The sequence below is a fragment of the Ananas comosus genome, unplaced genomic scaffold (genome assembly GCF_001540865.1).
Source record: "Ananas comosus cultivar F153 unplaced genomic scaffold, ASM154086v1, whole genome shotgun sequence".
NCBI lineage: Eukaryota > Viridiplantae > Streptophyta > Magnoliopsida > Poales > Bromeliaceae > Ananas > Ananas comosus.
The window spans coordinates 1-22,572 of record NW_017890819.1 but is presented as its reverse complement, the minus strand read 5'-3'; the positions used below and the strand labels follow the sequence as shown (position 1 = coordinate 22,572).

Here is a 22,572-nt window from a genome sequence, read left to right as displayed (position 1 = left end):
ATCTACAAAACTACACGCACTGGCGAGCTAAATATCTGTATGTACATGAACTCCAACCAAAAACAACTACCTGCTGTAGGGCACCTCTAGCTCGGCTCGTCGGGTAGGGCTCTAACTCGCGACGCCCTTGCCTCGATCCTGATCAGCAACAGCAGCAGTCGAAGACGATGGCTCTGCAAAAACGGGGTAACAACAGGGCGTGAAAACTACTGTAAAAATAAGTAATCCTCAATGGGTGCCGCCCTCAACATCATCGGTCCAGTCACTAAGTATACAGAAGGGAGCAAAAATAGTAATAAACGCTGGAATAAAATCTACAGTTACGATTTATTACACTATCATGCTCTAAGCTGACCTACTGTAGTAATGTGAATCCCGACCCAATCTCTTTAGGGACTGTAAACATACCCATCCCAGAGACTGTGAACACACCCGTCCCGCCCAGTTGAGACTATCTAGCTACCTCCACACTATCCAGTTCGTGGAGAGCAAATCTAACCAGCATGCACGACACCAACGCGAAAGCACAGCGCCCGTCTCCGGAGTGGCACTCGTGGGAGCTACCCAACCGAGTATGCAGCGTATCTCTGTCGAGCTCAATCAGACTCTCTCAAGCCAAAGTCCAAGTAACCGACTCTAACTGGTCTAACAACCAATAGGTTACGTGCCCTCGGCACAATCCGACGCCAAACAAGCGATATGGGTCCACCGTCAACCCCGACGGCACCCAATAGTCCGGAACAGTCTGAATGCTACTGTAAAAATACGCTAGGCATTCCAGCACGAGCGTAACTGAACTCTAAACTACCTGGGGTATCCGTCACATCGATACTGCGACGATACAAAATTACAACGGCTCCTAGAGCTAAATCAGGTAGTTTAAGCATATGACAGGTTATACTCGCAGTTTTCTCCTAAGTCAAATCCAAGTCCAACATGTGTCACTATCTAGTCGAAATATTAAGCTCCAATTTCAGATTCTACATATACATATGTCCAAAATCCATGAATTAAGCAAACCGGATATGCAACAAGCTAGAACTACATATACCGCCATATTTCTATACTTAGAAGACAAACCGATGATTAACCCACATCAAAAGCTAACTCTCCGTCAGCGAAGAAGGTCACCGGAGTCCCTGCCAAGCTCGGCTGCAACTCACCGAACCAGCAACAACAATGCTCCAAGGATCTAGACATAGAAACCCACAATAAACACCAATTCTGCTCAAAACAACAACAGCAGAAAGAAACAGGGGTACGACCAAGCTAACCTTCACCAAAATCAGCAATCTTGGGCTTCATGGATTCCTCTCGAAGTCCTGAATCCAACGAACCAAATTTCGTCGCAAACCGACACTCCTACGTCGCGTACTAGCCGCAACACCGACGGTCGATGTGGAAATTCTGCAAAAACAGCATCCTTGAGCTTGAAGTAGTAAGGACTAGCAACGGTTGGAGGAATATGAAGAACATCTTACCTCAAAAGCAAATCGAACTCCGGCGCGACGTCGAGAACGATGAAAACACACACTCACCCGGCCTCCTCGCGGTGCTACAACAATGAAGACACGCTCGAAAGGCTCCGCGGCGCGACGTCGGCGAAACTCGAACTCCACCCGAGCTCCTCCACGATCGGTCCAAGCTAGAGAGAGAGAGGAGAAGAAGCCAGAGAAAACTCTCTCTCTCTCTGCTTCACACGTCTATATAGAGAGGGAGGGGATGGGTGACACGAACTAGGTGGAAAAAGACCAAAACACCCCCTCACCTACCCTGGTGTACCGGTACACGGGCCCACGTACCGGTATAAAGGCCAACCCGAGAGCTGTCTGCGCACAGCCCTATGCAGTGTACCGGTACACCATACTTGCTGTACCGGTACAGCAAGCAGAGAAACCTGCTATTTGCAGATTCTCTTGCCACTGGCTGCTCTCGCGTCGCACAGAGTCTGTTTTGCGTCTAATTCGCGCCAACGAGACTCAGACTCGTCCCGACACTCTCCAGAGCTGTCGACAAGCCTTAACTGCTGAACAACAGGGATCTCACAATATATATATATATTAATATAATAGTATATACTATATATTACTATATATATATATATATAATGCGCTGGTGTCTCTGTATAATTGAGCTCACGAATACTTTTTAGAAAAGCACAATCCTTGGTACTCTCTAAGTTTTTAGCCCTTTAGATTCCTAACTCCTTAATAACAATACCCCTTAGGATCAAACACTATTTATTCCACCTACCACCATCACACCATCATCCCAACCCTAACATTTCTCCAATCCAATGGTAAAATCTCAAACAGCACCATCCGTTGTGTGGGCTTTTGAGAGTATTCTAGCTCAACTCTCTCTTTCTCTCTCTTTATATAATAACGATGTAAAACTTTAAAATTTTAAAAAAATTAAAATTCAACCAATCCAGTCCCCTCAAATTCAATAGACTATTATAGGATTAATACCTGATGGATGCAATGGTGAAAGTTATAATTGAGGATCATCCTAAAAAGAAACCTTTAATTTGTCTTCGAGCGACCTCTCGTCCAACAATATCTTGAATCGACTCCCTATGGTTCTCGTTCAATAACCGGAATCAATTATGTAGTTGTTTTGATTGCAATGTTATATGGTTCACAGCTTGCAATTTTTCATACCATCAAATAGAAAGAATCATTACATATGTATATCACTATTCCTCCTTTTCTATCACGAGGATAACTACAAAGAAGTGGGATGGGAATAACTATCAATTAGTCGTTCCCACCATTTTTCCATAATCAACTTAATGGAATGGGTAACAATGCTAACTCCATCCAATAGATTGCGAGTCGGTCAAATAGGGTGTACGACCCGACCCGCTAGCAATAATAACTCGTTGGGTCCAAACCACCGGCCCAAAATGCTTAAGCCCAGTTATTATTAGTAAGGTGAAGTTGTCTTATAAATCCAATGACAACCTTATTCCCATCCGATGTGGGACTATTGGGATATCACAGACTCCCCCTGTTTATTCCCATCCGACGTGGGATATTGGGATGTCACAGACTCCCCCTGTTTAGTCCCTGACATCTTTGTCAATTAGGGTGGAGTCCTCTTATAAACCCAATGACAACCTTATTCCCATCCGATGTGAGACGTCCTTGTCAATTAGGGTGGAGTCCTCTTATAAACCCAATGACAATCTTATTTTCATCCGATGTGGGACTATTGGGATGTCACAGACTCCCCCTAACAACCTTATTTCCATCCGATGTGGGACTATTGGGATGTCACAGACTCTCCCTGTTTAGGCCCTGACGTCATTGTCAGCTCTAAACACACATAGCCTAAGATCACCTGGCGATGTGAGACTTATCTCGCTAGCCTTTGTCATTTCGACCCTAACTTAGCCTGTCAATCACCAATCCTAGTTTAGTCTACCATTCCGACCCTAACTCAGTCAAGGCTTATCTCACACTTCCGGCTGATGAACTAGCTTTGATACAAAAATGTAACGATCTAATCCACTAGCAATAATAATTCGTTGGACCCAAAACACTAGCCAAAAATGCTTAAGCTCATATATTATTATTAGGATAGAGTCCTTTTATAAACCCAATGACAACTCTATTTCCATCCGATGTGGGATTATTGGGATGTCACATAAAGCCACACCGAAATGGGTCATATGACTCAAGTCTAACAGCATATTCCCTCCCTAGCCTTATCAATTTTTTAAAAAAAATTTACTAAACTCGAAAAGAATTATGAATTCTAAGATACAAAGGATGTAAAATTATATATGTAGATTTACATGTAATAATTTCAAATATAAATGCTCATGATGCATATCTTACAATTGCTAGTATTATGAGCGTCTTAGGACGTAACTAATATTTAAAGGGATAATATTTAATATATTCTTCAAAATTTTAGAAATATGTATTATACCTTGGTCGACCAAACTATTCCTATTGATTTCTAACATTTATTCAAATATTTTCAAATTCCTAGAGTTACTAATGGTAATTGAATTTTAGAAGGGCATTTTGATAATTTTAGAGTAAATTAAAAATTTTGAATAGTTGTCACGAATAAATAAGCAAAACTCCTATTTTAAATATGCATATTTAAGATACACATCAAAATCTAAAATTCAATGACAATTAATGTGACATTCCACATAAATAGTGAAAGATAAATCATCATCATTAGCTTCACATCATTAGCTTATATGGGTACATTACAGGTATCCCTAGTATTACTCTTTTATTGAAAAAAAAAAATCTTATTTGTAATTAGGGATTTGATTCTTGTTACACAATTTCAATTTGTATAAATCAAAACCAAATCAAACCAAATCAAACTTTTTAATTTGGTTTCAGTTTCGTTTGTGGGTTTGAGCAGTTGAATTTTTAAAGATAATTTGTACAGTTTATTGGTCTTTTTCTTTTTAGTTTTTTAATTTATCAAAATTAATATTTAGGATTAAGCTGGTGTTATGGTGTACATGTTAAGCGGTAACTTTATATTTTAATGTTATATTTTTATACATATTTATACCTATACCAATATATATATGAATGCATACATACAAGTATGCATAATTTTGTATGAAAAAATATACTCAGGTTTCAGGTTTTTGTTGGTTTTTTAAATCCTCTATTCCAAATTAAACAAAAATTTATTGTTTGAAAACCTTTTCAAATCAAACCAAATCAAAATTATCGATTTAATTTGATTTCATGGGTTTTTGTCTCTTCATATAAAAATGTGCTTTGTTTTTGTTTTTTTCTTTTTTTCAAAATCGTGCAATATTGTAATCAAACTCTATCCTTTTATAAGTAATTGTCTATGAAGTTTAACATCAAACAAAAAAGGGGGAAAAAAATTGCTATTGAATAATTTTTTGTACCTTTCTACAACTCCCACATAAATTCACATTCATTGCACAAGCAAATCAATTTGTTGAAGCCCTAGTTAGATGGCATGATGCTTTCAATTTATAGTTTCATGGGATACATTGTCACCATAAACCAGTTAAAGGTTCTTCTCACTGAATAAATTGCTGGACTTGGACTTAGAATCATCTATACACATGTGATGAGAGTAATGGTTTGGCTACCTCAGGAGGTTATTTACACGACAGAAGATGCGCAAATCAAGCATTAATAATTGAAAATATTATAAATTTGACTTATTAACTGCAGTTAATGCTTAATTGATGATATATTGTATTTGATGTTGCAATACAGATGCAACCTGCAGAAAAGTCAAAAATATTTAATTAACTTACTGCAGTACTTGAAGTTGGATATTGCAGTTGAAGGTTTAGATGAAAGTCAAACTGCTGCAAATTTTGATCTACACTTAAATTAGACGTAGTTGAAAATACAATATCTGAAAAGAGTAACTACAGTATAAAAGCAAAACTTATCTTACATATCCAGTCATTTTATTCATTTGAGGTAATTGTTGGCTTAAATGGGCCAGCATCCTGCCCTGTGGCGGAGGGCCATGAGGGCCGAGTCATGTTCGAAATGGCGTGAGGCTGGGTTGGGCCGAGTCATATTCGAAGTGGCGTGAGGCCAGGTGGGCCGAGTCACAATCGAGACTCGTGGGCGCTGTTTCTGTACGCTTTAAGTGAATTGGTTGCGTATTTCTAACAGCTCGAGCTTTTGGGATTAATGGTTAGCGCCAACGATCCGACAGTAATCTCCTCATCCCCATACAATAACAAATTCTGCAAAGACACTGTACAACTACAAGCAATCAACCACATAGAGCGCCATGGGAGTTTAATACAAATGGAATACCTGCATTTGTAATATATAATATATATTCTTAATTCTAATATATTTGTAAGTATATACAACCAAGCAACCTCTAAAAATACTAAAATTAAGGAGTAGTGCTAGTAGGAAAAGTAATACAAGTTCTTCATGGTGCCCTAAGCACAAGTATATATCTTCACGTGGAACTAAATGAAATATATTTTTCTTCCAAGTTTATCCCCAAGAATCTATAATAATCCATAATAAAACACCCTTAATCCCCCTAATTGAGTCCACGTGGCATACTATGCTTAATTTGGGGACGGTAGGATCTACCTATCAATATTTCAACATTGAACTGATTCTTTTGGCAAGTGGGACCCACTTATTAGTGCTTTCTATTCCTTTTCTTTCATCCAACCTGTTCATCCCCTCATTAATTCTTGAAACGGTGCTTCATCCTTTTCCTTCTATTGAATCTATTCCTCTCCTTACCGACCGTCCCTAGCACAAGTGGCAAAGAGTTTGGTGATTGGTACCCAAGATAATCCTACTTGATTCATATTTTCAGCTAGGGTGCGTTTGGTTCGCGCTATCGTTTTAAGATTTCTAGTAATCCAATAGGAATAAACAAATATAACGGTGTTTGACTAAACACACTAAATAATTTAGAAATGAGATTTATTCCAAAGTACTAATATCATTCCTTTGAGGGAGGGTGGGTATTCTCAAATTAATGAATTTGGGTAATCATAATATGTCTAATCTTTTTCTTTTTTTTCACCCGCCGACTAGTTTTTTTTTTTTTTTTGAGAGATAGGTAGCACGCTACCCGCTTCGTTTATTTCATTTAGAAATAAACTCAGCTGGAAATGTGAATCAACTAGGGCTCGAACTTGAGTCTTGAGTACCAATCACCAAGCTTTTTGCCACTTGCTCTAGGGACGGTCGGTACCTGCCGACTAGTTGGTATTATTTTCCTATATACTCTAACCTCATATCTCTGTGTAAAATTTACTTTTTTCTCTCTAAACGTCAACTCTTTTTCTCTCTCTATATAAACTAAACTATTTCTCTCCATTTTTTTCTAAAATTTCAACTCTCTCATTCTCTCTAACATCGACTCTATTTATCTTTCTATTTCTTTAATTATGCTCTCTTTCTCTCTCTAATATATGTTCTCTCTCCTTTTTTTCTAAAAAGATGTTGAAATTTTTTATAATATTATTTAAAATTAATTTAAAAAATAAATAAATTAATTGTATATTTTATATAATTTTAAATAATATGACTAAATAATATGATCGAACGAATCAAATACTGAAATGTTACATTCTTAGTAATAGGATGAATAGAAATAAGATTTTCGGATATNGAACGAATCAAATACTGAAATGTTACATTCTTAGTAATAGGATGAATAGAAATAAGATTCTCGGATATCTTTTTACTCTTATTAATCTTTCATAGTGCGAACCAAACGCGCCCTAAATTTATTTCTAAATAAAGTAAACGAAGTGGGTAGGATACTACCTATCTCTCAAAAAAAGAAAAAAGAAAAAAAAGAATCTATTCCTCTCCTTATTTTTGAACTAGTTCGCTGAACCCTAAACCCAAGAATATCAATTTAATAGGGAATGGTGGAATTTACTGCCCTTATAATTATGAACTAGTTGTCACTATTCCTAACTACAGTAACAAAATGAATTAATTCCGCTACAAGGAATGAAGTACTCCTAAACAGTAGTCATGTGATAAACTTGCAGTATGCAATTACAGAGAAAATTTACTATATAGCAGTTATACCAGATCATCTATGTCCAACCAATCAAATCTTTTCTTGTAAAAAAAAAGTAAAATAATTTTTTTTTTTGAAAATCATGATGAGATGGGTGATTCTTAGAGAGACAGTTTGATTGATTGACGATACCATATCGCATATATTATTATTGCAGCATATGATTGCCGCGGTTTAGACTTTTTCATGATTAAGATAGTCCCATATATCTATATAGGGCATTTTTGGCATTAAGGATTAAATTGGAAAGAATAATTGTAGGAATTAGATAGGATAGGATAAGGATTGGATTGGGTAAATAATAGTCCATTATTGTGTTTGGCATTTCCATATGACAGGGCTATCTATATATAGAGGATGACTTTTCTAATTAGTTCATATTATATTTTTAAATATTAGATTAGATTTATTTTTTAAATCTCTTCATTTGTATTATTTAACATAATAAATGAATTCAAATTTCAAAATTTAAAATTTTACTTTTAAATTTGAATTTGAAAGTAAATTTAAATACAAATAATGCTTTTAAAGTCAAACTTCTTAAAATTTTGAATTTGATTTTAAATTCAAAGTTTAGATTTTGTTTTGAATTTCGCAAGTTAGTGAAAATGCTGCATTAGCTAAGGCATAGTGCTTAAATTTGGAGTAGGGCTACTGTACTCTTATGAGTGTAATACTTATAAGTTATTTTCGATGATGGAGCTTCCGAATCGATGATCCACTCTATTAAACATGATTTAGAGTATTTAAAATTTCTAAAAAATAAATTTCATAATTTTTCAAAATCATAATAGAGTCCATCAGGCGGGTGTAAAATGAACGGTCAAAATTGAATGATGTCCTAAAAATAGATGATTGGATCCTTCAATTTAAGATCACAGTTATTGATCTTTATCTCGACAGTGAACAAAATTTTTTATCAAAAATTCAATCGATTTCGGTTCTTTTACACCGTTAAGCTAGCAAATATCCCATATCGGCTGTTAAAAATTGTCAATTTTGAGATCTTTTGATCGTAAGGTAAATAATTTCAAAAAATTGTGAAATTTGATTTCTAGAAGTTGTAGATACTCCAGATAATGTTTAACGGTATGGATCGTTGATTTGGAAGCTCTATCATCGAAAACGACTTATGAGTACCAAGGTGTTCGTATTCATAACAGTAGTAGCCGAACTCCTTAAGTTTGAATTGAAATAAAATATTTGAATTTGAATTGTAATTTTGAATTATAATTTATACCATCTTTCAAACTTCAGAGTTGAATTGGCTAAATTACAGAAAACCTCACTGTCGAAATCCGATTTTTCACTTTCCCTCCTGTCATTTAAAAACCTACACTTTGCCCCATTGTAAAATGAAAAATATTCACATCAACCCCTACCGTTAGGGTTATACGTTATAAAATATTTTTTATGCCAAAAATACCCTCCGCCCTCTTTATTGTGCTTCGTCCTCCTCCGCCTCGCCACCTCACCGACTCGCCCTCCATCACTGCCTCGCCCTCACCCATATTTCTGTCCGTGTCGACAAACACCCTCTCGCCCTCCTCCGCCACCTCGTCTTCGCCTTCGTTGCCTTTGCCCACCTTTCCATCCACACCCACCTTGATTTCCTTCCTACTGTTACCGAAATAGAGGGGCGACGAGGGTGAAGGAGGAAAAGGGGGAGCAGGTGGAGAAGAAAATGGAGAGGAATCGCGGTCGATCGAGCTTGAACCGCGGCCAACCGAGGCGGCGGATGAGCGAGACGAGGGAGGAGACGAAAATGGTAAGGAGCAAAATGGTCATTTTGTCATCATATTTCACGACGTACTCCCCGTGAACATTTTTTATTTTACAAGGGAGTAAAGTGTAAGTTTTTAAATGACAGGAGAAGAAAGTAAAAAATTGAATTTTGAAAGAAAGATTTTATGTAATTTAGCCCTGAATTTAAATAGCAAATGCTATTCATACAATATTAATAGTACTTTAGCTAGACTAAAGGTCAAGTCACTTTTATTTTGGTTGCAAGATAAAATAATAAGTTTTTTTAGATCTTTTAAATTCGACTCCCAAAAGTTAGGACTCCATTGCAAAAATAGGATTGAAAACCAAACTCTGACCGACCATCTAGAGCAAGTGGCAAAGGGCTTGATGATTGATACCCGAGGTTCCAAGTTCGAATCCTAGTTGATTCACATTTTCACCTAAGTTTATTTCTAAATGAAATAAAAGAAGCGGGTACCGTGCTACCTATCTCTCAAAAAAAAAAAAAAAAAAGAAGAAAACCAAACTCTGATTCGAAAAATATATATAAGACGATCGGCATAAGAAAGATCATGTAGTCGAACGTGCAAAAGAATTGTAATACACTGAACTTTTGCAAATTGCGAAGTTCGAGTGTGTGGAATGGTGTGTGGGTCACTCCTACATGTTCTAAAAGGTTAGAACAAGTGTTGGGACAAGTTTGAGAGTGATTGGAATGCAAAAAATAAGAAAATGCATTGACCTGCGAAATCTCAGCATTTTTCTGCTTGCTGTACCGGTACAGCCATCACCTTGTACCGGTACAAGCTGGCAGATTCGTGGCAGCTTGGGTATTTTGGTAATTTCACATTGGATACCTACCTATTTGATCCCAGCACGGCTCTGGGACTTCAGTGGAGTATGCAAGAGTTCTGGGAAAGCTTCTCTTCCCTTCTTCTCTCTCTCTCTCTAGGGTTTTTCTCTCTCTACGTCGAGTTCGCCGATTTCGCTCGTTTTCGTCGCCGCGTGCGTTCTTCGCTATTTGTGAGCGTTGCAGCACCTTTGTGCACGTGTGAGGGAGTGTTTTGGAAGGCTCTTTGCTGTCCTGAACCAGTAGGGTGCTGGTTGGAGGCTTGAGAAGGTAAACGACTCGATTTTCTCCATTATCGACGTTCGAGTAGACGTTTATGTGTTGCTTTTGAGCTATTGCTTCTAGTTGCTTTAATCTGAGATTTCAGCAATTAAAATTGGATTATTTAGCTGTGAATTAACCTTCTTAGACCTGGAATAAGCTACTTTGAAGCTTAATTGGAATATTTAGCCATTTATGAAGCTATATTGGAACGAAATGCAAATTGTTACGCGAATTGATACAATTTAGAATTATTTCTTCGCAGCAGGTCTTCAAGCTTCGTTGAGCTGAATTTGTACCCTTAGAAGCTGGTTTGGAAGATATTCTAACCTGAGGTAAGCAGGAATTTCAGTTAGAAAACTGAATTTGCAAGATTCCGACTATATTTGCTATATATGTTGATATTGATGCCGTCTCGATGTTGTTCGCAGCGAGAGTGCGAACGAGCTTTGGATCGTCGTGAGCTGACTTGTGAGAGCTCTTGGAGGCGTCTCTTGAGGTATTACACTAGTCCCAAAACAGGGATTTAAAGAGTTACTTTGTACTAAGTGGAATTTAGGTCGAAATCGGACATTTCGACCGTAGATTTAATCCGATTTTGATGTTCGTTTTTCAGCAGCATTGGGGCTTCGTTGAGCCGTTGTGGGACTTCTTGTGGATAATCGGAGCCTAGTACTAGGTGGGTCGGACCTAACCAGAGCAAGTGAAGCTCCTCTATGTTCTATATGTACTATAGAATTGATACAGTTGTATGTTTTTGTGATTGATACAGAATTTGAGACGAGTCACTATATTATAGTGTTGATATGTATACATATGATTGAATAGAACCTCTATGAAGTAGAGAGTACTCATGCATAAGTGTCTTTATGCCTATGTTTATGTTCGTATTTAGTTAAGATAACTAATGGACATACTAATGATGCTTTAGTAGAGTGGAGAACAATGATATTCTCGTGACTTTGTAGAGAACCATGACATTCTCTTGACTCTAACATAGGGAACTATGACATGCTCATGACTATGTTGATAGTGCCATACTAGTGGAAAGATTATAATGCTATGTGATTTAGCTTTACCCTTACATGTTTACAATCTAGTGGATACTAGCTTTTGTTACTATTTGTGTATTGATATTCCGATCAGAGGATCGAGGGTTCTGAACTTTGTATGTGAAAATATGAAAATTGAGACATGTGGATAATGGACTTTGCTTGCTTGCCATCGTGCTCATTCGCACACGCTTGTGAGGGTAGCTCCCTACAAGCCGGCACTCCGGAGTTGGCCTACGCGACAGTTGCTCGCCCGTGCGGGATTGGGTGCCGAAGTGGATTGCCGTGGGGAGTGTATACTACCACGGGGCCATTAGGCGCGGCGCAAGCTGGGCTACCTTGAGTAGATCCCTGTGAATGAAAGGAAAGTGCTAAAGGAAAATTGGACAGTAACGAATAATTACCAGTTACAGTGTACAGTAGTTACTTACACACTTATGCTACGTTTATGCTTATAGTAGTAGCCATGCTTCTATCATTCAGTTAATTCATTACTGTTGATGCTATGATCACATGTTGTTTACATGTTCATTATTTGTTAACATTGGCTTATGAATTGTTAGCATTGAAAATATATCATGCAAATTACTGCTTTTATTTCCATTCTGTACATCTCGAGCCTAGTGGTGTAATTCGCCGAGGCTGGCGGCTTACCCACTGGGAACTATTGTTAATAGTTCTCACGCCCTTTTGGTGGTTGTTTTTACAGAGCCTGTTACAGGAGAGGCTAGGGATCGTGGCAAGGGAGTCGCGCCTAGCTAGGGACTACTAGGAGCGTGCTAGTCGATCACCTTGCTACTCGGGCTACGGCCGAGGGTGATGTCCATATATATATAGAGAGACCACCATTGTATCTATTCTTTTTGTGTACCCATGTTGTATTTCTACTTTCGAGGTTGAGATTATAGTGGTGTTCTTCTCCTTTTTGTTGAGATCGTGGATTGTATACTCTATATATTTTGACTTGGATTGGATACTCGTTGTATATCGACTTGTACTTTGCTCTGATATCAGGATAGAACTTTCTTGAATTACTTCCTATCGACTTGTTGCTTGTAGACGCCTTATATACTGCAGGTGTATGGCGGGTCTGTGCACGTGCCGGATATGCTTCCGCTGGTACCCGGGCGTGACAGATTACCTTAATTAGATATTGAATTACTTGCTCCCTGCATCAATGGCCCATTCCTGCATTTCGGATCAGCAGGATTCCAACTCCCCCAATTCTCCAAGGTTCAGTCCTGGCAGCAGGGAGTCACCATCAGCTCTTCTTTAAGATAAGTACTTAATTTACCATCAACTACTAATCCATCTTACCCAATTTCAAAGCTCTGCCAGGCCCCTCTTCAATTTGAAACACTAAAAAAAGTCTATCTGGTTTCCTTCCAGCTGAAGTTCGAGAGCTACCAAGCAGCAGCCACTCGTTGGCTTTCTTCTTTAAACCCTCTACCATTTCAACATAAAAGTAATTTTCAACTTCTTTATACAACCATTAGGAACACTTTTGTTCAGGAATTAGACTTCATTTCTACCTGAATTCGAAGATCCCCTCAAGTGTGCTCAACTCAATTCTCTTTCAGCTCTAACTCTGAAATTTCAGCGACATAACTCTTAACTTAATCCATTTTACAGCAATTAATTGGACTATAATCCAATATGGGATGAGCTTACCTCAGTTTGCTGCGAAATTAACTTGCCCACAGCTTCAAATGATCCACCTCTACCTTTCGGCAACACCAATAGCAACACTCAGCTTGCAATTCAGGTTAACTAGCACTAATAGCAAGAATTCCTGAATCAGGTCACCTTGTAGGCAATTAACTCAGTTAAAAATTGAGTCTTAGTCAACCTACCTTAATTAGAGACCTTCCTCTAGTTGTTCAGCAACTCCAATTAGCCGAATTCCAAAGCTTGGATCAGACTTCTCCTCAGCCCACAAGCCTCCAAGCTGCTGCCAACACAATTCCCTTCAACTCTTCTTAGCTTAGAGAGAGAGAGAAGGAATTAGAGGATAAGGAGAAGAGGGAAATAGGGTCTCAGCCTTTGGACATGTGTATTCCACTCAGGATAAGCTGATATGCTCGAAAAATTGCAGTTTAGCCCCTTAATTTCATGAAATTGCATTGGTGGACAAGTGTGGCCCACAGCTGTGTACCGGTACTGGCTGCTTGCTGTACTGGTACACAGTGTACCAATACTCAAAAACAGCAGCAGCAGCAGCTTGTTCAATTTTCTTTTCCTCTGATTTAAATCATTCCTTTTTCATTCCAACACTTCAAAAACATGCCAAATGAACTTCCCAAGCTACCAAATTAATTTGGTAACCTTCCATTTTCAAATTTGCATTAATTTGGCCATTTTGACCAAGTTAAATTGAGATTTCAGCATTTGGACAGCAGCAGCAGCTTTACCTCTTGTTTCTCTCATTTGAGTCACTCCAATGCCATTCTAACACATTTAAAATTATCCAAAGAAGCTTCCCAATCTATCGAATTGATTTGGGAGCAATTAGATCTCAATTTTTGCATCAATGTGGTCATTTTTGACCAATTGACTAAAAATTTCAGCTTTCGACTCAAATGGCAATTGGAGTTCTTTTGTCGCTTCGATTTCATTCATGTCTATTGTCACACATCCAAAACCTATCAATGGATGTTCTCAAGTTACTAATCGGGTTTAGAAACCCTTAATTTCTATTATAGCATTATTGTGACCACTTTGATCACAATTAGCTCGAGATAATTTTCAATCTATTACACAACCGGTCTCTCTTTGGGGGACCGGTCTCTCGGGGACCGGTCTCTAAGGCAGGGACCGGTTCCCGAGAGCTACTTTCTCAGGACTTAGCCGATTTTTCGGCTGTCTCATTTCATACGCGTTCGGGGACCGGTCTCTCCCACCAGGGACCGGTCCCCGAGAGCTCAAAATCTGTAGTTTTGCAGAATTTGACTCTTTAGCTCTCGAAAACCTCCCGTAACTCACTTTTAATCACTTTAACACCTTCGGACTTTCCGAAGTGTACCATCCTCGCACTTTGGTCAATTTGACTAAAGTTCGACATTTATTTTTCGAATTTTCGGTATATTACAGATGGACAAGTCCCAATTAACATTCCATCACTGTTGGAAGGCTAAAAGTAAGCTCTAAAAGAGTTGGAAGGGTTTTGGCATCGAACGGCGCGAAGTTGTGAGATATCGAATTGAAACGATATTGGCTAACTTTGGCCAAATGGACCAAAGTGGGAGACTGAACGGTTGGGACAAGTTCCATTCGGTATTCCAACAAGTTTGGAAGAGTAAAAATGAGTTCCAAAGGTGTTGGAATGGTTTTGACATCGATCAGCGCGAAGTAGAGCCGAAACGAAGTGAAAACAGCATTCTCGAGCTCTCGGGTTTGAGGCTGCCAGGCCTTGTACCGGAACAAGGATCCTTGTACCGGTACAAGCACTGCGCAACCGAGAGAGCCAGCTCTTGGGTTGGGCTGTCTGCCAGGCCTTGTACCGGTACAAGAAACCGTGTACCGGTACAAGGAGGCTGAAACAGCAAAAATGAGTCTGCTGTGATTATGGATTGTTGGAGGGTTTATTTGTAATTGTTACAATACAACAAATACCCCAAACACCCTCTCTCTCCCAGCTGCTCTCTCTCCCTCTCTCAACCGTGCATAGCAAAGAGAAAGGAAAAGAGAAGAAGAGAAGAAAGGAAAGAAGAAAAGAGAGAAAAAGAAAGAGAAGAAAAGAAGGAGAAGATGGAGGAGAGGAAAAAGATCATCACCATCATCATCCTCTTCATCTTCTTCTCTCCTTTGGAGCTCTAGGAGAGGTAAGCTTCCAAACCTCTCATGGTAGATTTTTGTAGAATGGGTTTTGAACCCTAGATCTTTGGTTTTGATCTCCCTACAAGCTTTAGAGCTTCATAGTAGCCGAAGAGCACATGAAATCCATGGTTTCTTCGTAGTGCTCTAATGGTGGATTTCTAGGGTTTGTTCCAAATGCCCTAGAAATGGTTCAAATGGTTTGGAAATGGGATTAGAGAACTTCTTGGGTGGTTCTAAGCTTAATTATGCTTAGCTATGAGATCAATCCCAAGAAATTTGATTATCACATTGTTAGGGCACCGAAATTGGGGCTTTTGCCTCCGGGTGTTTCTAAGGCAAATTGGCCTTGTAGGAACCTAATTGGGGGCCTAACGAACGCGTTGGTGCGCTCGGTTCGGCAATCCGACGAGCGTACGCGAAGTTATTGACGAAACGGTCGGCTTTGGTACAGATAGCCGTAGCACGCGGAATAAAGGTCTAAAAATCATGAGATCGGAACTGGAGCACCTTGGAGTCAAGGAATAAACTCCGGAAAAGACGGATCGCGGTTCGGAGGTCGTTTGCTAAGTCGCGCAAGAGTTCGGGCCAAACCGGGCGACGGTTGCCGCGGGAGGCCGATTGCAAGTGTCGACAAGCAATCGGAGCGCGTGTTGAGGTGGGTTGGTTTACCGAAGTGACTAGGTCGCCTTTATGTCTAATTATTAGACTTTCATGTTGATGCATGTTGATGATTGGCATAGTTGATGCTAAGTAGAAATGCATAATATGATGTAGATGCTAAAGCTGATGCATATAAATGTAAATGAAGCATGTAGCTAAATAATGCATGTTGATAGTGTGATGTAATTGCTAAATAGAATGCATTATGAGCATGTTGAATAAAGCTAGACAATTATGTGAATGCATGTAAACGTGATGCATAGAATGAAATGCATATTGATGACATAAATTAAAATGAGATATAGAATGCATGATGAACAAGTTATATAATGCTACATAATTACATGAAAGCATGTGAGCATAATGGATAGAATGCATGTTGACATTGTGAGATAAATGTGCATGAAACTAGGTTGATAACCTTAGAATGATTAAAGTAAATGATGCTATGCTAAAGTATAAATGATAAGCATGATATAAGAATGGTAAATGCAAGTGCATGTTAAGAATGCTAAGTAAGGAACATACATAGGTGGACATGAATAAACCTATAGATCGAGTGGCATTAAACCTAGTGTCGAGGACATAGGTTAAACAAATGTGATGTTGAACCTAATGTAAAGAACATAGGTTAAATAAGAGTGATGCTAAACCTAATGTAAAGAACATAGGTTGTGAAATGAAAGCTGCTTAACCTAGAGTCAGGTAAACCTAGGTTGGGAAAAGAATGATGATCCTAGTGTAATAAACCTAGGTTGAGAATGTGAAAGCAATAAACCTAAAGTAATAACTTAGGTTGTGTAAAGGACAATGAACCTAGAGTCAATTGGACCTAGGAGATAAAGGCTTAGACCTAGAGAGGTCAGTTCCATAGGGTTAAGACCAACCCTTGGTTGATGTGATATAGATTCCGGAATCCCAAAGCTTGCTGCTACACCCAAAGTGGTGTCGGGTGTGTGCGACGATCTCGCCGCCCAGGGGCTAGAGAACCATTGTCGTGGCGTGTGTGCGACGATTTCGCCGCCGGATGGTTAGCCAGTTTGTGGATCCTACCGCCTGTTGACTAAACCACTGTCGTGGCGTGTGTGCGACGATTTCGCCGCCGGGTGACTAAGTCATTGAACCTAGGCCGTTGTTGGGTGAGGTGCGATTTGTTCGCCGCCAGATGGCTAGGACAGGAGTACGGTGAGCTGTTGCCAGCTGAGGTGCATGTGAGAGTTCCTTCACCTCGAGCTAGACAGTGCGCGGACTATCCGCGATTGATTGACTCAAGACCGAGTCGGGTGGCTTTGTTGACTAAGGTAAAGTGACCTTAGAGTAGAATGCCAAAGGCTAAGATATAGCATGGTTCAAGAATGTTAAGAGTAAAGAATAGCTAAAGAAAGAAATAGCTAAGAGCTAAAAGTAAGCATTAAATGGCAAAGAGTAAAGAATGATTAAGAACATAAGTAGTGTTAAAGTAACCTACTTGCATGATTCCAGATATTGCATATTGCATTTCGTGAGGCAGGACATGTATTTCAATTGAATATATATCTGTTGTATATTGTTGATCTAACATGTTGCAGTGCCTCGTTAGACCTGTTGGCTGAGCTTGTTCTCTTGGGTGGCTAAACCCACTGAGGACTATGGACAATAGTCTCACCCCCGTGTTGCTGTTTTGGGGGTACAGGTACACACGTGTGCGGCGCGGCGGCGCAAGGCGAGGACGTAGTTCTGCAGATAGCGTCCTACCCAGAGACTGAGATAGTAGTACCCGAGTTGGTGGTCTAGCTTGGGAGGTTTAAAGACAAACTTTTATCAAGATGTATCAAATTGTAATAAGTAAATGATGTGCTAATTATGATTGTATTTGGAGGTTGATTGTAAAAGAAAAATTATGTTGTAAAATGCATCTAAGTTGAATGCTGTAATAACTTAGTAGGTTATGTTTTCGATACTTCCTTATGCAATCTGTGAATGAATACTGTTCCTGTTTGGAACCTCTCGTATTATTTTGATTGCGACGCCTTGGACGTACAGGGGAATCTCTGTCCGTTCGGCGGTCTGTCGGCGGCGCCGCGACCCGGCCAAATTGGCGGGTGGTCGCGGGTCGTGACAGATAAGATGGTATCAGAGCATAAAGTAGAGAATGGGAATGGTTTAAGTAGACCTAGGATACCCTAGGATAGTGAAACCTTAGAGGTTAAGACTCGTGAGAGACGAGGATTTGTGATTTGTGGCGAAAGATAATTAATTGGGTCAAGTGTTGAAACCTCTAAGACGGATATTGGAGGTAGATTCAAGGTGTTGTTGATTCTCAACCGAGGGTGTTCATGTTGGGTGCACACAACATGAAGCCGAGCGATGAGAATAGACGCCCTTGCGTGACTTTCGCCCGATTGGCTTTTGAGCCGGTGTTAATGGTCTCGTGTTCGACCCAAGTTGGTCGGGAACTAATCAAGTTGTCGCGTTACAGGAAACGATGGCACCGCGTAGGCGATCTTCATCCAGATCGGCGCGGGAGGGGACAAGTTTTGTTCCCGAGCGAATCGACGCTAGCGGAGACTCAGAGCTTCGTGATCAGTTGGCCACACTTATAGGAGTGATGAGGCAACAAGCTGATATAGTGCAGAGGCAGCAGGAGGCTGCTATGCGCCAGGAGGAACAAATGAAAAGACTCCAGGAAACAGTGGATCGGCTGGTGGCTGCGCCAGTTGCGGCTGGTCAAGGACAGCCGGGAGTTGTAGCGGGGGCATTCCCGTCCGCTTTGGGTGATCCAACTTCTATTGGTTCTGAGGTGACGGCGGAAAGGGAGCGAGCTTTGGCTGCCCTCATGGCTTTCAAGAAATTTGATCCGCCTACCTTCAATGGTGAGGATACAGATCCGTGGATCGTAGAGATGTGGATTGATTCCATGAAAACGCTTTTCGAGGATCTGTACACGTTGGAGCGAGACAAGGTAAACCTAGCCGTGCACTATTTGAGACAGTCGGCGAAGGTGTGGTGGAAAGGCGTCAAGCGTGATCGACCGCCTAGTCTCCCTTCTATGACTTGGGAAGAGTTTCGTGGATTGGTGTTCTCAGCCTATTTCCCCGACAGTGAAAAGCGAAAGCTTAAGGAAAGATTCCAAAAGTTGCGGCAAGGAGATCGCTCAGTTAGGCAATACGAGCGGGAGTTTTCCCGTATCGTGCATTGTGTCCCAAACGTGGTGCGGGATGACAAGGACAAGGCTGACTGCTTTGTGCGTGGACTGCGGCCAGGCCTTTACAAGGCTGTGCTTGTACACAGGTTGCAGACTTTTGCTGAAGTTCTGGATCGGGCCTTGTGGATAGAATAAGGCGAGGCATCTCTGCGGGAGGAGCACGAGGCATATTACAGGGAAAAGGGAAAAGGACGACCGACAGGTGGATCCAGTGGTCAGTCAAGTTCCCAACGGACTTCGACGAGTTCGCACTCGCGATCCCGAGCTCCAGGGACATACCGCATTCGGTCCTCGGCGAAATGTGCTATCTGTGGAGGCCCTCATTTCCCACAGCAGTGTGAGCAGCGAGAGGGCAAGTGCTTCAAGTGTGGGCTGCCGGGTCATATGCGGGACGAGTGTCCGCGTGGTGACGGACGGACCTTGGCACTGGCGACGGCGTATTCCTCTCTGGGACAGCCTGCAGGTGCGCCACCTGCGGCATGGTCGGGAGAGCAGCCGTTGAGAACGATGCAACCAGAGGGTTCGCGACGAGCGCCAGGTGGGCATGGTTAAGCGACCCGAGTTGCGGAGCCTGTCGTTGCTGACGTTATCGTGGCAGGTATGAGTTAATTGAGAAAGCATGTGCTTTTACTAATCTCAAGTTGGTGCATAGCATGCATTTATTGTTGGTCGGTTGCTACTAATTATGTATTGCATAGTAGAGACCGAATGGTCGGGTAAGTAGACGCCCGTACATGCTTGCATTGTGAGAAGTGGCACCTGCTGGTGCAAGTAGAAAGCCAAGTGGTGCTAGCTAATGGCTAGTGATAATTCTGCGGTAAGGAATGAGATTCGTGGAGAACATGGTCTAGTAAGTGACTCTGAAATAATGGATTGAAAGATTGTGAAGGTTGAGCCTTAATGTTGAGGATACCCGAAAGACTCGGGAGTTGAGAATGTGTTCCGGTAGATCGGACAGTGAAAGTAGAATCGCTGTGGTGAGAGTAGCCGTGTAGTTGACGGACGCGGGCCCGTTGGCCTAGTAATACCTCGAAGTTGAGGTAGACGAGTTATGCTCGTGTAGTGGACGTGCATAGGCAAGCTGCCGGATGCTGGATTTCATGTTAGACGCGGTAGAGGCGTAGAGCGCTCGAGTATAGTTACTCGTGAGATGCGATTTCGATTCAGCCGATTGAGTGAGTTGGCAGTAGCACTTTAGCAGGGCTAAGTGTGAAGCGGGCCATGGATCACTCGTAGGGCTGGTGGCTTACACAAGGTGCTTAAGAGCAGATAGTGGTACTTGTAGCTCTGTAGAGCATGTCGTGTAGGACGACGTTGGCGGGTAGTGCTTGGGGACGACCCGTGCCTAGACCACTTGTGGACTGTGGAGCCTGGACCCATTGGGCAGGCGCAGTCAGCTGTGAGAGACAGCGGCCCGGTACCTATTGGTAGGGCGAGAGTTTTGGTCAGGACGGTAGTCCGAGCCTAGACCCGAGTACGTGGGATGTCACGTGTTAGAGTGCGAAATTGATGATACACCGAGTGTGTAGTGACCCAACCCAAGGATTTGATATGGATTGGGGTCTTGATTAGCTCCTGGTTGGAGTGTGTGCGAGTTCTCCAATGAGAATGTCGCCCAATGATGATTGGGTCCACGCTTGTGAGCGAGAGACGCTAGGCGTCGTTGAGACGGGTTTAGTCAGTAGGCCTACTACGTAGGGTGGGTGATTGTTGGTCCACCCATAGAGACTGATGGTCAGTGCAACCGATGACTCCGTGAATGAGCTTAGGTTCGAGTTGCGAACGAAGGGTTCGTGCAAATCCACAGTTGGAGTAGAGTGGCGTTGATCGTGGATTATGGTATTAAAGGATAAAGAGAAGCCGAAGTGCTCTTATAAGGCCTCGAGTTAATGAAAGCCACGAGAGAATTGGAGTTGGTACGCTCAAGCTAGTGGAACCAAGTGGATAATGCTCTCAAAGAGTTGAGATTGAGACGCGCTGAAGTGTGCCGTCTCGTGATAGAGCAAAGATTCGATTGAGATTAAAGCACTCGCGATTGGCCAATACACCAATGATATGGTTGATGTGTAATGTCGGTGGTCGGAATTAGAGTGGAAAGGTAAGATGGTACCCACAGTAACTCGATAGATCGAGCAGAGTTGTGGTTCAAATTTCGCGGACGAAATTCTTTTAAGGTGAGAAGAATGTAACCCCCGAGATCTCGGTGAAATATTGTGGACTTTAGCCAAATTGACTAAAGTACTCAAGAGGATTGGTTGGACGCGATCCATTAATGTTCCAACACTGTTGGAAGGGTTAAAAATAAGCTCTAAATGAGTTGAAAGGGTTAAAAGTAAGCTCTAAAAGAGTTAGAAGGGTTTTGGCATCGATCGGAACGAAATAGAATCGAAACGGAGCCAAAATCAGCATTCTGGTACACCTTGTACCGTTACAGCAGTGATGGCTATACCGGTACAACCATCAAGATTGGCTGGAGGCAGTCCAGGCGTTGTACCGGTACAAGGGCTTCTTGTACCGGTACAAACCCTGCGCAACCGAGGAGAGGTGCTCTCGGGTTGGCTCTATACGCAGCCTTGTACCGATACAAGAGCCCGTGTACCGGTACAAGGGGGCCCCGACAGCACAATAAGATCTGCTGTGAATATAGATTGTTGGAGGGTTTATTTGCAATTGTTGCAATATAACAAATACCCCAAACATCTCTCTCTCTCTCCCAGCTGCTCTCTCTCCCTCTCTCAACCGTGCATAGCAAAGAGAAAGGAAAAGAGAAGAAGAGAAGAAAGGAAAGAAGAAAAGAGAGAAAAAGAAAGAGAAGAAGAATGAGAAGAAGGTCTCCCTCCTCCTCTCCATCTTCTCCTTGTGCAAGAGAGCAAGCTTAGAGAGGTAAGCCTTGAACTCCTTGGTGATTTCTTGTGAGTTTAGGGTTAGGGTTTGAGTTTTAAACCCTAGATCTTTGGTTTTGATCTCGCCTACAAGCTTTAGAGCTTCATAGTAGCCGAAGAACACATAAATCCATGGGTTCTTCGTAGTGCACTCTAATGGTGAAAATCTAGGGTTTGTTCTAAACACCCTAAGAATGGTTCGAATGGTTCTAAATGAGCTCCTAAGAACTTGGACAAGCTCTCTTTTTGCTTGTTTTTAATAGATCAAATCCGGAGTATTGAGCATAAGCCATGTTAGGCCACCGAAATTGGGGCTTTTGCTCTCCGGGTGGTTTCTAAGGCAAATTGGCCTTGTAGAAACTAATTGGGGACCTAACGAACGCGTTGGGTGCGCTCAGTTCGACAATCGACGAGCGTACGCGAAGTTATTGACGAAACGATCGATTTTGGTACAGATAGCCGCCAGCATTGCGGAATAAATGTTAAAAATCATGAGATCGGAACTAGAGCACCTTGGAGTCAAGAATTAAACTCCGGAAAAGACAAAAAAAAAGTATCTCC

The 22,572-nt window shown here is 41.2% G+C and overlaps 2 long non-coding RNA genes across 2 annotated transcripts; one reads left to right on the top strand and one right to left on the bottom strand.

Annotated features, from left to right (window-relative positions):
• The first annotated feature begins 10,069 nt into the window (after positions 1-10,069).
• On the top strand, positions 10,070-11,291 carry LOC109704290. The gene is made up of 4 exons (XR_002214270.1): positions 10,070-10,426; positions 10,686-10,752; positions 10,849-10,916; positions 11,034-11,291. It is a non-coding gene; the product is annotated as an uncharacterized LOC109704290 (long non-coding RNA).
• A 1,710-nt stretch (positions 11,292-13,001) lies between these two features.
• On the bottom strand, positions 13,002-13,432 carry LOC109704291. The gene is made up of 3 exons (XR_002214271.1): positions 13,323-13,432; positions 13,141-13,245; positions 13,002-13,057 (listed from the first exon to the last, which is right to left on the bottom strand). It is a non-coding gene; the product is annotated as an uncharacterized LOC109704291 (long non-coding RNA).
• Positions 13,433-22,572: the final 9,140 nt, after the last annotated feature.